The 16,425-nt window shown below is 33.6% G+C and overlaps 1 long non-coding RNA gene across 4 annotated transcripts in view; it reads right to left on the reverse strand.

The window, feature by feature from the left end:
• LOC127840098 (uncharacterized) overlaps window positions 1-16,425 on the reverse strand; it is a 19,962-nt gene continuing 3,537 nt past the window's right edge. Inside the window, exons 1-5 of one of the 4 annotated variants that reach the window (XR_008030399.1) lie at window positions 6,886-6,999; window positions 4,232-4,294; window positions 1,441-1,482; window positions 419-482; window positions 1-142 (exon numbers count right to left, since the gene is read on the reverse strand). This is a non-coding gene — a long non-coding RNA (uncharacterized LOC127840098). Of the gene's footprint in view, window positions 143-418; window positions 483-1,440; window positions 1,483-4,231; window positions 4,295-6,428; window positions 6,527-6,885; window positions 7,000-16,425 lie in introns of those variants that run through there. The other 3 variants (XR_008030400.1, XR_008030401.1, XR_008030397.1) reach the window with 3 other exon arrangements.

Here is a 16,425-nt window from a genome sequence, read left to right on the forward strand (position 1 = left end):
TATAATTCTTATTTATTACTTTATCATACATGTATTAATTGTTGTCACCATAGTGTTGAAGACAAGGATGAACTTTGCTGGTTACATGCTAAACTCTTCCTTGGCATGACTGCTTTATCAAAAGCATAAACTGTTGTCCATCCTGTAACATAAAACATATACCTTTAAATACATAATTCTCTGTTTTTAACAAAACATCCTTTGCATAAGATAATCTTTTTTTAAGTACACATGAAAAACTGTTTAAAAGCTTAACACATATAGGTAAAAAATGTAGATTGTAAATCTTCTTTAACTTCCAATCCAGCACTCCTCCTGAATAGAAGATGTGCCGGCGCTTAAAGGTTATGGGTTGAAAACTGTACAAAGGTGCTCAGTTTGGTTTTTATTTGAAATTATTTACATGGCCATATCATACCTGATAATATTGAGCACATCTTTTGGTGTTCGCACTTTGTCTTTTCGCTCAATCTGTATTTTGGCTGAAATAAATGAATGAAGAGTTGCAGTTTAAAACAAGAATTTAAATATTTTTGAATTGATCATGAACATAGCCATTTATATGGACATAAGCAACTAGAACATCTGACAAGAAAAGAAACATACAAGATACAAAAATATTTATTTAACGTCGGATGTGAATAACAATTAACAATAATTCATGAGCTATTTCCCGACAAAACAATTGTATATATATAACAAGTGTATATCGAGCTGAAAGAAAGAAAGATTAAGCATATTATATAAGCATTTATAATACTAGGACATATTTAAAGCATATAAAACACAAAATTAGGTAAAAATATTCATTAAAAGCATAATATTTTGTAAGTTACACACAAATACAACAAAGGGAAATATACCTAAAAACTATATTGGAGCTGTTTTTGCATAGTTCATAATTAAAAACATATGTTATACACTTTTAAGTTGTACAAACAAAGCATTGCAGACCTATATTAAAATTAAAGATATTAAAACAAGTCTAGCACACAATTCATGTTTAAAAGCATATACAAGCACATGCACATAACTACATAGTACAACAAATAAATAGCACATATATACACATGTAGTCTTGTTTATAACATTTTAAAAACACACAAGAAGCACACATACAATTATACATTGAAGAGTAACCAATGAGAAAAAAAACAAAAACAATTAAACACACAAGAAACTCATATACACTATATACAAGGAGAATAAACAAGGGGTTAACTGACAGATAAATAAATAATATAAGCAGGACAGCAAAAACAAGCAAGCAAGCATAAAATGTGAGAAGCAGGTTACTCACACATGGCGCATTTACATTTTGAACCTGTCCAGGTGCGGATCAGCCGTACAAAGTCTTTATATTTGTCGACTGTGCGAATGTCCTCTGGGAGGCTGTTCCACACCTGTACAGCCTCAAAACGAAAGGAATTTTTGCCATACCTTGTTGTTCTTACTTGTGGTGTCTCTAGGATGTTTTAATATCTGAAATTATAGGTAGAGGATTTAACTTTAACCGAGGATTGAAGATATTCTGGGAAAAGATTGTGTATACATTTAAATGTTTCTGACGCAATGAGGCGTAACCTGTTTGAGTGAAGAGTAGTACTGTTAACCTTTTTTAGTAGTGTATCATAACTAGATTCATAGTCATTAAAAACAATTCTAAGGGCTCTGAACTGTAGCTTTTCTAGTTTTTCTGTGTTGGATTTACTACAAAAATGCCATATAAGGGGACAAAAATTAAAATTTGACCAGATAAAAGATTTAAAGATGATTAACCTAGTGCTTACATTCAGGAATTTGCTTAGTCTTTGGAGAACATTTAATTGCTTGGCTGCCTTTTTGCATACATTTGTAACCTGTGGATCAAAGTTTACCTGGTAATCAAGTTCCACTCCTAAGAGTTTTACTTTTTGTTTACATTTTATTTCATTTTGACCTAAAGTAAATGATTTAACTTCTATATAAGTCTTATTACCTACACGTATTGCCTTGAATTTATCGGGATTTGCCTGCATTTGGTTAATATTGAACCAGTGTATCAGGGATTTACTTTCTGATTCAATATTTTCCTTAAAGGTATTTAAGTTTTTGTGACTGAAGGAAAGGGTATTGTCGTCTGCATAGTTATACAGGGTTGACTTATCTATAAAATAAAAAGAAATCATTGATAAAGATATTAAAGATCAACGGACCGAGTATAGAGTCTTGAGGCACTCCCTTAATGATTTCTTGCCATTAACTAGTACAATTGTTTGGTTTTAACCCTTTGAGACCTGTTTGATAGATAGTTTAACAATTATTTACATGCATGCTCGGTTAATCCATAGGCCTTGAGTTTAAGTACAATTAGATTGTGAGGTAAGCAATCGAACGCTTAGACAGGTCCATTAAAACAGCTCCTACATAATTGTTTTCATCTAGGGCTTGTTTCCAATCTTCTACTAGTTTTAATAAAGTTGATTGACATCCATAAGATGACCTGAATGCTGATAGATAAGGATCGAAAACATTATTATTAAAATGTTCAGTTAGTTGGTTGCTAATGATTTTTTCATATATCTTTGACATTGTGGGCAGGATGCTAACTGGTCTATAGTTTGTTTCACTGAAAGGATCTTCTTTTTGTATATTGGTGTAACCTGCGCTTGCTTAAGTTTAGCGGGAAGTTGACCTTAATTTATCATGGCGTTTGCTATATTTGTAAATGGGGTTTTGAGGCTATTTTGACCTGCTATGATAATTTTAGGAGGGATTGAGTCAACACCAGTGGCCTTTTTGGGGTATAGATTTTTTATACATTCACTAATACACTTTTCCGTAACCTTATTAAATTCGAAAGTCTTGACCTTAGTTTTACTGTTTATTGTATTAATGCTAGGGTGTTCTTCATTTACTGGGACTTTGTTTTCTATACCTATATTTTTAGCAATGTTGATGTAAAATGTTTGCAATTTTTCTGCTACCTGGTGTTGATCAGAAATCAGTGTATTATTTTCAGTGTTTTAAGAATAATTTGACTGTCTGATTTCTGTTTTGACTTTTGGGATAAGAAGGGTTTTATGGTGGGCCAGAAGTCTTTGGATTTGAATCCCCAATCACATCTTTCTTTGAAATAGACTGATATGGACTCTCGTTTTGACCTGGTTTTAAGATTCCTAAGTTTTTTGTACTGTAACCAGTTTTCGCTTGACTTATGTTCCTGATACTTATTTTTTGCTTCCCGTGTCTTGTATATAATTTTTCGGTATTGGGAGTTCATGTATGGTGGGGGGTGTTTCTTGGGGACCGTTTCTTTAATTGGATCATGTTCGTCTATAATCTGTTTAAGCAAGTGTTCATGAGTCCAGTAAATATCATCTATATCATCAAATACATGGGCAATATGAAATGGGACATTTGATAGGTCTTCATTAAACTTGGTTTCATAAAAAAAAATTACTTCTTAATTTAACCCTTTTCCTTGATACTGCCTGACATTGTTCTCTTAAGGATGTTGCAATAAAATTATGACAGTCACTTAGGCCACAGTTAAAATTCACTGTGTTACAAAATAATATTTTGGCATTAGTTAAAACAACGTCTATAAGGGTGGGGTCTATATTTTTCATCATACACGTGGGGCCATTTACCAGCTTTTCCAAGTTAAAATTATCACAGATATTTAAAAGAGTTTTACATTTATCTTTTTTCAACAAGTCAAAATTTAAGTATCCTATACATATCAGGTGGTCGAAGGAAATACACATTTTATCAAGACATGTTGTTAAACATTGTTCAAAAACTGAGTTTTGCATAGACGGTGGTTTATAAAGACCTTATATTCCCCACCTTCTTTTGTTCATTGATAGTTCATAGCACATGCACTCAAAGTCATTGCTTTCTAAGTCTTTTCGCCGTTTAAATCCGTGTAAATCAGATCTAACAAAAGTCATAAACCCGCCCCCGCGGGCATTTCTGTCTCTTCGTTCCATTTTGTAGCCGTCTACTAAGAAATGATTATTATTAAAACTCTCATCTATTTTTGTTTCAGATACTATTAATAAATCTGTAAGATTGTCATCCAAAATTTGGTTTAAGTCATCAAATTTGTATCTTACACTATTTATGTTTAAGTGGCTAAAAATCGGTCTGTTTTTGTTTTCATTTTTTAATTTCCTTAATACATCGAAGATATCATATTTTTCATTTTTTTATGATTCTGTGCTAAACGAATTATCAGTAGTGTTACCATTCTGGTCTTCTGTTGATGGTGTTTCTGGTGTTAACATCCAGTCTTCTTCCGGGTCAGGTTCTGGAATATAACTGTCATTTAAGGTTTTGTAATTTTCACATGTAGTTTCTGCTTCTGGGTTGAAGTCATTATGTAATAAGATAGTATTATTGGATGAAATTATTTGTTCAGAGTTTGATAGGACAATTGGTATTCTATTTCTGGTTCCGTCTTGGAGGGCAGTTTTGGTAGAAAGACAGCCCGAGCAATACCATGGGTCATCGGACTGTCCTTGTTTGAGATACTCTTCCGGTGTGATATTTAGGCACTGTGATCTAATATGTGACCAAACATCACATTGAAGAGCTTTTTGGTTCTTGGCCACAGGTTTTCCACATATTCCACACAGGAATCTAATGGGGCCAGTGTTCATTTCAACATCTCCACATATCAGGAGAAAGCACTGGAAAAAACTTTTTCTGGTTCGTGTAGGGTATGTTTTGGTTCGACATGTATATTTTGCATGGAAGTATAAAATACACATGTTGTCCACGCTAAAACTTTCTCCGATGCACACAGAGAAAGGGTTTGTCGGTAGAAAATGGTCAGCAATTGTGTGCTGAAATGTTTCATGGTGATGAAATTTAACATCTTCTGTTTTGATAGCACTTACATGCACAAACTTCGTATGAAGTACAGTGACAACAAACAATACTGTTTTGAGGATGTACGCGGCCATTGTTGCTTACATTCGCCAATCGACGTAGTCTGTTATTATTCAGATCCAAAGGTGTATCCCAAGTCACAAATAATTTAAAATTCAAGTTGTTTACTTGCCTTGGATACCGTTGCTAAGGTAAAATTTTCCAGTTTTTATCGTTTTTACTCTCAGAAATGTTAATTTTCTTTTTAATAACACACCCGAACTTAAAAACGTATAAACTCGTAACTTTGAACTGTCTTGTAAACTGATGAAAATATCGCTTAAGCTCCTCTCCGCTTTTTCGTTTCCGGTACACTGCTATGGCGCTCAACTGTCAAAAATCTGTCAAAAACTTTTGGAGACAAATTTCTTCCTCAAATGTGTCCCGATCGAGTCGCTACTTAACAGAATGTTAGAAATATTGTTTTCTAATTATTTGAATACTTTTTTGGTGATGTTTCATTAAAAAAAAAATATATAATTAAAAATCAAAATATTTTCTGTTTGTTTAAAAAATAAAAAAAATAGTCATAAAATTATTACATAAAAATTATTCTAATAATTATCATCAAATAGAATTAATAACATACTACATTGCTGTCACATTAATTGTGTAGACTAAAATTGTTATTGCTAATATGCTACTGTGTGATTGCACAAAGTTTTGCAAAGAAAATTTGAATGTTGATTATACAACCCTATTCAGTTCACTTTATCTTAAAGTACATAAAGTGATAGAATAATACTGAAAGGGTAATATATGGACACAACTTTTAAACGAAATGTCATTACTTTCATGGAAGAAAAGTTCAACAACAAATTTTAAATTGAGAAGTGTTTTAGATTTTGACAACTTTCGGATAAAACACACAAACTTCACATAGCAATATCGTCTAAAATCTTCATTGTGACACCCACAAGGCCACAACGGCTCATAAACACACAGTGATTGATGGAAGAGATTCACTTTACCAACAAATTTGCAATTTACCAACAAATTTGCAATTTGTTGAAGAAAAACAACTCAAAAAGTTAGTTCTGGCTACCATAACTTTAAATGTCGCTTTTTAAGATTTTTGACTGGCGCGACTTTATAGTTATGGACCAATCACATTAGGAAAGTCAACCAGAAATTCCCGAAAAGTTGACAGTTAACAAAGACCGGTCCAAAACAGCTTTTTAATGCAGTTATTGGCCCAAATCAACCATTTGATCGGAAAGATTGAAATTTTTCACATTTAACTGATATATTCTTTCACAAAATACTTTCTAAAACATTTAAAATTTATCTATTCTGCTTTTACATATCGCAAAAACTGCGACTTACTTGAAATTCGAATCCCCGAGATTTCACGGTCATATGACGTTATTTCTATTTTTAGTAACATACCATGTGCTCAAGTGTTTTCAAATTCAAAATGACATTTCCCGGTATTTTAGATTATTCTGGCTTGTTTTGTAAACAAATTGTAGTGTAAAAACAAACTCAAAGTAAATATTATTTAAAACTACCTGATTCACACTGAAATCAGTCTTATAATCCACCAAACGTTAGTTGTTTATCACAAATAATAGATTTCAGAAAACGAAAGTAATGTTTACAATTTCAGCCAAAAATGTAAACGTCGATCCGAAAGTATCCGAATGAAAACTCGTCACGTGACAAAGCGACAATGGCGTCAAAATTGTGAATTTCGGACTGATGACAGTTATTTTCATATATTGTAAGATGCATTTGAAACATTTGAACCTTAAAATAATCCCCGATGCAGTAATTTATATTCATTCACCAATATATGTAGAAACGTATCCAAGAAAATGAGCTTTTTTTTATTGATAGCGTGACATAAATATGTTATGACTCTGGTTGACTTTCGATACGGGGTTGGCTTCAGCGTACAGGTCTGTCAATACTATATAAACTGTACACAGAAGTTTCTTTAGCTATCAAAAAGTAAGAAAAACTCACCTTTAAAAAAGCAGGAAGTTTATCAGAAAATGAACAATGTCGAACTGTGCCCTACTGTATTGATTCAATGTATATAGAGCTGAGGTTAATTTAAACCTTATAAAGAAAATACGGAAAAGTATTGTTCCCTTAAAGCGGGTATATACGATTTTGTCAAATATTTATGAATTTATAAAAAATGTGTAAAAAACTCATTATATATATATTTCAATATAAACTAAAATAAAAGTTAAGAAGAACATGTGTCGAAAAATGCTAAATAAGCCAGATATTTAATTCTGAAATCGAAAAAGGCTGTACAGCCGAATTCGCCAGCATGTATATCATGCATGTACGATGTGAATCTAAATTTAGTTTAACGGTTCATTTGAAATTCCTGCAGCGATATCGATTCATACGACACATGAACACTTACTAAAAAGACGAATGCATCGGTTGTTGTAGGAAAATAATTACGAATTATCTTCGTCACAATCGGCTCGGGGCGCTAATTTGTATTTGCTGTATTTTATGAAATTCGTCTTAAATGTATCATTTTTCTTGCATATTGTGTGTTATTATAACATATTTGTATCAATATTTTACAATTCAGCACATATAAAAATCGTATATACCCGCTTTAACTTAATTACCTTGGTTTAGATCATTCACAGGAGTTTGATTTTTTTATTTAGCCATTAGATTAGCTATATTGATAGAATTTCAAACTCCTGTGTCACAAGTTAAAGTCATTTTTCTCGGAAACGACGTCAGCGCCAAATGGGTGAAAATCTCATTTCCGGTCAATATTATTAATAAGTGACTGTAGTGTAACGGTTTTCAATAAAGCAAAAGACCGTGTAATCGCTGTCGTCTTGTAAAATTGAAGAAAATACGCGTTAATCAAAACTCGAACAGCAAAAGCCTGCGCTATTGTTAGAAAAACCACAAACTAAATTTATTTTGATTATGTTTTGTTTTTATACAAAACCAGAAAGTTTTGCGTATTTGCCCAGTCCCTGTGATCTTTCCCCTGTGACCAGTTATTAATTAAAACAATTAGCTTTGCATTATTGGCAATAAATGTTGTAATAAATGTAATAGGCACAAATGCAGTAATTATTTTCACTAATTTACACACACAAAAATCACCACTATTCAAGATATTCTTAAAACAAAAATATATACTTTGATCCGTATAATAACTGCCACCCATAAGCGAAAAAAAAATGAATTACATACTAGTCGCCGCACTCCAGTGCGACGCCAATAATTTTCGGGTTTTTAAATCGTCAAAAGATGCATATAATGGCTATTTTAGAGCATGGCAAAGGTTCAGTATTACTGTTTCTTCACAAATATCATAACTAAAACGAAAATTTGCGAATCTGAAACAACTTTTTTCAGTTTTGTCAATTTACCCAAACGTGAAAAGGCCCCTTTAAATGTATGCGTTGCCATGCGCATAGCGATGCTCAGATGATTTATAATAAGTTATTGCTCTTTGATAAATAAAATGACATGTTTTACTGTGTGTATTTTTCGTTTCCACACTAGATCGTACGATCTTACAATCAGAATTCTCCAAAAACTGTATGTGTGATATCCGTGTAAGGTGGACATGTGCATATTGCGAGTTCACTCCAATGATATTTTAGTAAGTTCATTTTTTTGTTTCAATACTGCGACATTTTTCTGCAGTATGTTTCGCATGCGTTTTCAAGAACTATTAGTCCGAAGTTGGTGATGAGAAGTGTCTTACAGGATATGTGCATATTGTCAGTGACTGTTTTCTTTCGTGAAGCTATTGCCATTTGAATTCGAAAGTATCTGTGTTTCTGCGCGAAGTCTCTTTACTGGACTATTTGATATCTATGTGATAAAAATTCCTTTAAGCAAACATCATGCGGCGTCTCATCAGGGTCTACGCTGTTTGCCAATGCCTTTTTTCTAGGCGCTAGGCATAAATAGGTTAAAATTAGGACGTTTCGTTGGCATGAAAGATTATTGGTTTATTTCAACGACGTTGTATGCATGTTCCATACCAAGAGGCCATACGCACAATGTTCAGTTGTCCCTGTATTACATAAAGTAATATAATCAATTTAGTTTTCTTTGCCTTCCCTTTAACCGATGCATTGTCAAAGCGTATTATCGGAGACCATCCATCATTTTCACTGATATTCTTGTATCGTGAATTGAACCTATACATCATAACGCCTTACATACTGAAGATACTTTTGACAAAACAAACGCGTTTACTGCTAAATGTTAGTGTTTTGACAGTTCATTTCATATGATAATCATTATAGTATTTGATTTACTTCAAATACTTATTGCCAAATTACATGAAATGTATTGTTTTTGTTCAAATGTTACATAATTATGTTATTTTTACATTCGGCCTACAACAGTATACAACGTGCGTGCTCTGCAAACGTATTGAAAGTCACCCTATAAAATCCTATAAAATATGATACTTAACAACAATAGCAATATCAATAATTGTATTATGATTATTACGAAAAAAAAATGACAAAACATAGCGGTAACACTAATACCAACATATCTGTGACCAATTGATGTGTAAGCCATCTCGTTATCACAACTAATACAAACATTACTGTGACCAATTGGTGTGTAAGCCATCTCACATTACTGTGACCAATTGGTGTGTAAGCCATCTCACATTACTGTGACCAATTGATGTGTAAGCCAGTTCACATTACTGTGATCAATTGGTGTGTAAGCCATCTCACATTACTGTGACCAATTGATGTGTAAGCCATCTCACATAGTTGTGACCAATTGATGTGTAAGCCATCTCGTTATCACAACACTACGAATCCTCATACATGTAAACGCAGATTACGACGCGCACATATTTCTTTCAGTTTAACGCGAATCAGTAAAAATTTCATTTCTGTTCCTTTTAAAAAAATATATCTTTTTCTTGAATTTCATAGTCATTATTTATACTGGTAGTTTATTTTCGTTTTGCTTATTTATTACAAATATCGTAAAATAAAGAATCAAATAAAAGTATACACTGTCCGTGGCGTAGAGGATATCGTGCCCGCCTACGACCGGGTGGTCACGGATTCGAGCCCCACTGTTGGAACGTTTCTTAAAGGGATCTTTTCACGGTTTGGTAAAATGACAAAATTGAAAAAAGTTGTTTCAGATTCGCAAATTTTCGGTTTAGTTATGATATTTGTGAGGAAACAGTATTACTGAACATTTGCCATGGTCTAATATAGCCATTATATGCATCTTTTGACGATTTAAAAACCTAAAAATTATAAAGCGTTGCAACGCAAAACGATTGAATAATTTGGAGAGTTCTGTTGTTGTCATTTAAATTTGAGAAACTACGAAGATTGCTTATATAACGTATGAAATACGCAATTTATGAATGCTTGGCAGGATAGCGCAGTTGGCTAATGCGTTTTTACTTCAGGTTTCCGGGGGTCACTGGTTCGAGCCCTGCCGCGGGCTACTTTTTTTGTCATTTTTTAAATTTATCATTTGATTTTTTACTGGAGCATTTAAAATTTCATGTTTACATTTATCAATATAAAGCATTAAATTAATGACAAACTACAAAACATGCCAAAATCTGTGAAAAGGCCCCTTAAAATCTCTCCTAAAATACACTAAGTACCGTTTCTACCAATGGGTACGGACACGATTGTGTTTCAATATAAGGATTCCAATTCAATCGAGCTAAGATAAATTATATTTTATATAAATGGCCTCTGACCAACATATGATAATATAATAGTTAACAAGCAAATACTATATAAGCGGCCATACACCGCGTGTTTCTAGTTTAAGCCAATTCAACGTGATGATGACTATTGTTTATTCTAACTGAAAAATAGGTGAAATTTTTGTATTAGTATTTTGTTGAATGTTTTTTTAATCTTGGTAGAATCTTTAATACATGTTTTTCATTTGTAGAGCGCTGAAACCTATACTGTTAGTGGGGAACGCATGTCTTTTTGAATTACGCAATACTAATTGATTTTACCAAATTCAACACGCACTTAAAGGGTCCGTCCAACAGATTTTGGCATGTATTGAAGCATGTCATTAAATGCTTTATATTGATAAATTTAAAGATTTGACATAAAAATCTCCAGTAAAAAAAAAACAAGAATACAATTTTAAAAAAAGAGGAACAAAGTAACCTTCAACATGGCTTGAACCGCTGACCCCTGGAATCCTGGAGTAAAAAGAATCCCGCCTAGACCACTCGACCATCCATACTCATGCTAAGAGAATGTAGCCTAGACCACTCGACCATCCATACTCATGCTAAGAGAATGTAGCCTAGACCACTCGACCATCCATACTCATGCTAAGAGAATGTAGTTTTTACCCATATAAGCAATCCTCGTAGTTTCCCAAAATATAACTACAACAACAGAACTTTCCAAATGATTAAATCGTTTCGCGTTAACGCTTTATAATTTTCAGGTTTCCGAATCGTGAAAAGATGCATACAATGGATATTTAAGAGCATGGTAAATGGTCTGTATTCCTATTTCCTCAAAAATATCATAACAAAAATGAAAATTTGCGATCTGAAACAACTAGTTTTTAATTTTGTTAATTTACCAATCTGTTGAACGGCCCCTTAAAGTGTTGAATTTGAATTTTTACTGGATTAAATTTTAAACATAAAAAGCATTAAATATCAATAAAGGTGTATGCACGTAACACGAATACTCGACTTATCATTGACGCAATGCCAGGGGCTCAACATTTCGCATGCGCACCATGATATATCAGTGCTACAGATAAGCCTATACGGAGGAGCGCAGAATTTCCCCGTCCCAAATTCCCTACCTGCTTTAAACCCATACTACGCCATTGTTTTGATCTGAACACATGATTGTACATGACATTATATTTGAAGCTTCAATGAATTAATAAACAATTCACAATGAAACTACTTTTATTAATTATGAAAACAATGTTTTAAATCTATATGTACCGGTAGTGAGAAACAAAAACGCAGTAAAAACTAAAAAGGCATGCTAATTTGACAACGGGGAAAATCCCGCAGCAACAATGATTTGAATGTCGACCATCAATCTGTAATCAGAATCTGATTCTTTCTAAATGATTCGCCAATTTCTTGATTTACCCACACTTTTCAGGCACCTTATAAATATTGCTTCAATAACGTATCGGTGTGCATATATTGACAGTCTCCTTGTCCAATAATAATGCCCATCACTCACAACACCAGCTTATCCCCATTCACTCACACACTATATATTACATACAATGAATTGCAAACCAGTTGCCATCAAATACTGTTACTTCCCCTAGCGATTTACAATAACGTATATTCAAATTATGCGTGGATAATTGGATGAAATCAAAGTAAAATTAAAGAATGTGTTAAATCTTTACACACACAAAACAAATCTAATGATAAATCGGATTATTGTTTCAATGGTGTTTTTTTTCCTTGATATAGCACAAATTGTCTGAAAATCTAATTTGGAATGGTACCGTTTACTCAGACCCCTTGAGGCTTAAAGAAGTCAAGAAGTGTGAAAGAAATAGAAGACAGAGTTTGTCAGACAAGTAAGCCCAGACTTGCATTCCAGTTGTTAATATGTGCAAATGTTATAAGGTCTTGATTAATATTCATTTATCTCAAATACCTTACCTAAAACAGCATACTCATGTTTATTTAAAAATGTGGAAACATTCTATGTTTAAGATAGGCTGTGTACATGTAACAAGCCCCTGTGACCTTAATTCAAGCTCAGGCTTAACCACTGACAAGTTCCCTTCTTTATTTCTACATGAGTTCTGGTAACCAGCATAATAACTTGGGGTGATATAAGGTCGTAAGGGAGTTGAGAACATATAATGTCTGAAACTATATATTCTGAAATGGGAAAATACAAACAGCAATATTACTCCAAAACTTTTGCGCAGCCAATAAGCAGAATTTTATAATAATATATACATTAAGGGAATTCAACAGTGAAAGTTTGAGCAAAATCCGCCAAACAATTAAATAGGAGATAGACATAAACACGTTTACTCGACTAATTGCACTTTTTGCTAACATGCTCACACAAACAATGCTGACTTCAATATGAACATATTGGGTAATACACGTTTTCAAATTGTCATAAAATATTTTTTTTTCATCATTTCAAACTAAAAATTAAAATTATTTGCTAAAATGTATTATAATTTTCATTAAAAGAATCGGTTCTGCTTGTCGCGAAATCCGCTATAATGATCAAAGAGCAGTTAAAAATGTTCCCAGAATGGCACAGTAGTGTCACTAAATACATTTGCTCATTTTCACTCCACATGCGTCAAAGAATCACAATATTCCCTCGAAACGAATTTGTAATTTTTTATATACATTCTGAAATATATTGCCTTTTCTTTGGCTAGAACATTATTTAAATGAGTTGGTAATTAAAAATGAAATACGTTCACGGTTGCTTTTCGGGTTTTAATTGGTAATTTGTGCTATGTAGATGACCGTGATATTTGGGGAGAAAATAATTATCCTAGATATATATCTAGGATAATTATTTATTAATTATAATAATGTATATTCATGTGTTACATTTTGTTGCTCCCCTCTTAATGTCCACTATTGCCATTGATTCTGATAACTTTTATGCATGTTCTTTTTTTTAAATATTTAATTGCATCATAAAATGTTTCAATAAAGGGAAGCGAAAACAAAAATGGTTTCACTCCTAGGTGTCCATTATACCCGGGTTCGCTATATCGTTTTATATTATCGATCATGCTGTCAGGGGCGTATTTAGGTGGGGGGCTAGGGGGCTAGATACGATTTTTTTAAATGAGCCCCTTAAAATTTCAAACATATCCACTTGTGTATTTCCTGTCATATGTCCCTAATTAGCCATAAACAGCTGTCGATTAGTGTGATTTAGCCAAGCTTATTTGACAATAGTCACTAATATGACATTACAATACGTTGTTGTAAATACTTAAAAATATGGGTATTCTTAATCTAATGAGAGAGATCTTATACTTTTATCCAGATTCGATGAGAGATTTATATGTTAGTCACTAAAAGCAACTGTTTGATATGTTGATGTCTTTGAAATGTGTTTTTAGTTTATTCATAGAACTTGAAATAAAGAGTGTTGCTTAAAATATTATTTTTATAATTTGTAAAAAGGTTTATCAATGACTTTGCCTTATTTGACAGTTTTTGAACCACAAGACTCAACAAGGTATACATATTATGATTACAACCAAGTTTGATAAATATCCACCCATCCAACAGGGTGAACTAGTAGGATATCCAACAAGGTTAAATAGGAGGTCTACCCATCTAAGACTGTTAAAAATTTCTGGTCATAAAGATTATGTCTCCCACCACTTTAGTGGTTTGAGAGACATTTTATTTACACTTGTGTGTCTGTCTGTGTCTCTGTCACACTTGGTGTCTGTACTCAAGTTCTTGTTTGTTTTACATGCACTTTTATCATGCAAAATGCTGATAAGATAGCAGGAAATTGCACCATTTCAAGGTGCCATTTCAATTTATTTTTCGACCAAGTGAGGGGACACCCCTCCCGCACCCTCCCCAGTGGAGACCCCCCCCCCCGTCTTAAAAACTTCTGGATACGCTCCTGAATGCCAATATCGTATTAAAGTATACGTATGAAATTTAACATTTATTGTATAAACCGTGTTGATGTCTGAAATACATATAATTAGTATCTTTTATAAAACAAGTACAGTTGTTTATAGGTAGGCTATTAGTTGTTCTGTTTTCAATATTTATTTTTGAAGTAAATTTACCAGCCTTATCTGCACGCTCTATATTTAAACATTCGAATTGATTTTTAAAAGATATTTCTTGTTTATGGCTATGTACATTGTTTTACATATTTATGCGGATATGCCTTATGTGATTGCAGAAAATGCTCTTCGTTCGGTAATATCTGACGGATTTTTATCATTTCTGAAGTTCTGCTTGAAAAAAAACCCCATTCGGAAACCATGATCAAAGACGGCAATTATTTCAAAGATCCATGCACCATTTTAAACCACTGAGATAAAGAAGATATCAAACATTTACGAAACTGAAAATTAAGAACCACGTGCAGCAATCTTAAGTAAAAAAGTAAATACTCAGCCCATCTGTTATCTCGCTTAAGTCACGAATGTTGTGACGAATTTTAAATTACATCTATATAGTATGATAAATCCAACAAAAACACATATTTTTTTTCTTTTTTCTTAAATTACATCTATTAAATATTTACTGAAATATATATAACATGTGTGGTCTTATTTGAGGGAAGAAATCACGAATATCCGGAGGGAAGCACATCCGTACTGAATGATGGCTACCAATCAAAATCCAATGCACCAGGAATGAGCATTGAATCCGAGTCATCTATTTTCCAAGGGTAAGGGACAACGACAACGAGCGAGGCATGGTATTGTAATGCGCATGGCGGCGGGTTAGAGGGTTAGGGTAAGGGTTATGGTTAGGGGTCGGGTTTGGGTTAGGGTCAGCCTTTACCCTAACCTTAATCCTAAACCGACCCCATAACCCTAGCCCTAACCTAACCATAACCCAGGGTTATCTTCTTGTCGTTGTCCGCTTCCCAGCGCATGTAAAAATCACCGTGCTTACCGAAGAGCTGGTTAAGGAATACTAAACTTGCGAACATTTGAATGAGTTCTGAATTATCTCATGAAGTTGCGAAACCAAGCACCTGACAATTTAAGTAGAACACATGAAGACCATAGACAAAGGAGAAAAAAACATGACAGACATTTTGGACTTTATCAATGAGTTTGACAAAGTTTCCTACCGACGTATGTTGACCGCGCCATAACTATGGTATTCGCGACAAGACATTGAGAAGGATCTGAGCCTTCGTGACAGACGAAACAGAGTTGCTGTTGTTGGAGCAACTGAAGCATACTTTTCCCTTGTTACTGTGGCACTGTCTGGAATCCATATGAGTTGGACCGGATCCATGATCTGGACACGGTCTAGAGAAGAGAAGTCATGTATGTGACCAACCGATATCGCCTCATCATTGCCTTATTCATGCTTGACCGCCTTCATTGGAAAACCCTGGAGTCAAGAATTACCAAGGCGCAGCTGACGATGATCAACAACAGACATAGAATACATTCCCGCAATACATGACATTTCCCATGGCTCAAGCAGGAACCGGTGATATCATTTTATCAAGTTCCATACGATATGTGAATCAACATCGTACTTCAGCCACATTTTGACGAATAATTACTACCTGGAGCTGTTTATCAATCTCATTAATTTGTCGTCAGCGCCAGATATGAAGTAATTTCTAACGAACCATCATGGCTGTTTCAGTTGAGATTCAATCCTCTTGGCGGCCATCGTAGCCGGAAAGGAATGACACTGTGAATGAACAAAAACTGTCACGTGACCACAAAAGTCAACGTCAGTGGTCATTTTATGACAACAAACAGCCGCGCATGGTAGTTTTTTTCCAATATCTTTTCTGATCATCCTCTGACTTT

This window comes from Dreissena polymorpha, chromosome 7 (assembly GCF_020536995.1).
Source record: "Dreissena polymorpha isolate Duluth1 chromosome 7, UMN_Dpol_1.0, whole genome shotgun sequence".
Taxonomy (NCBI): domain Eukaryota; kingdom Metazoa; phylum Mollusca; class Bivalvia; order Myida; family Dreissenidae; genus Dreissena; species Dreissena polymorpha.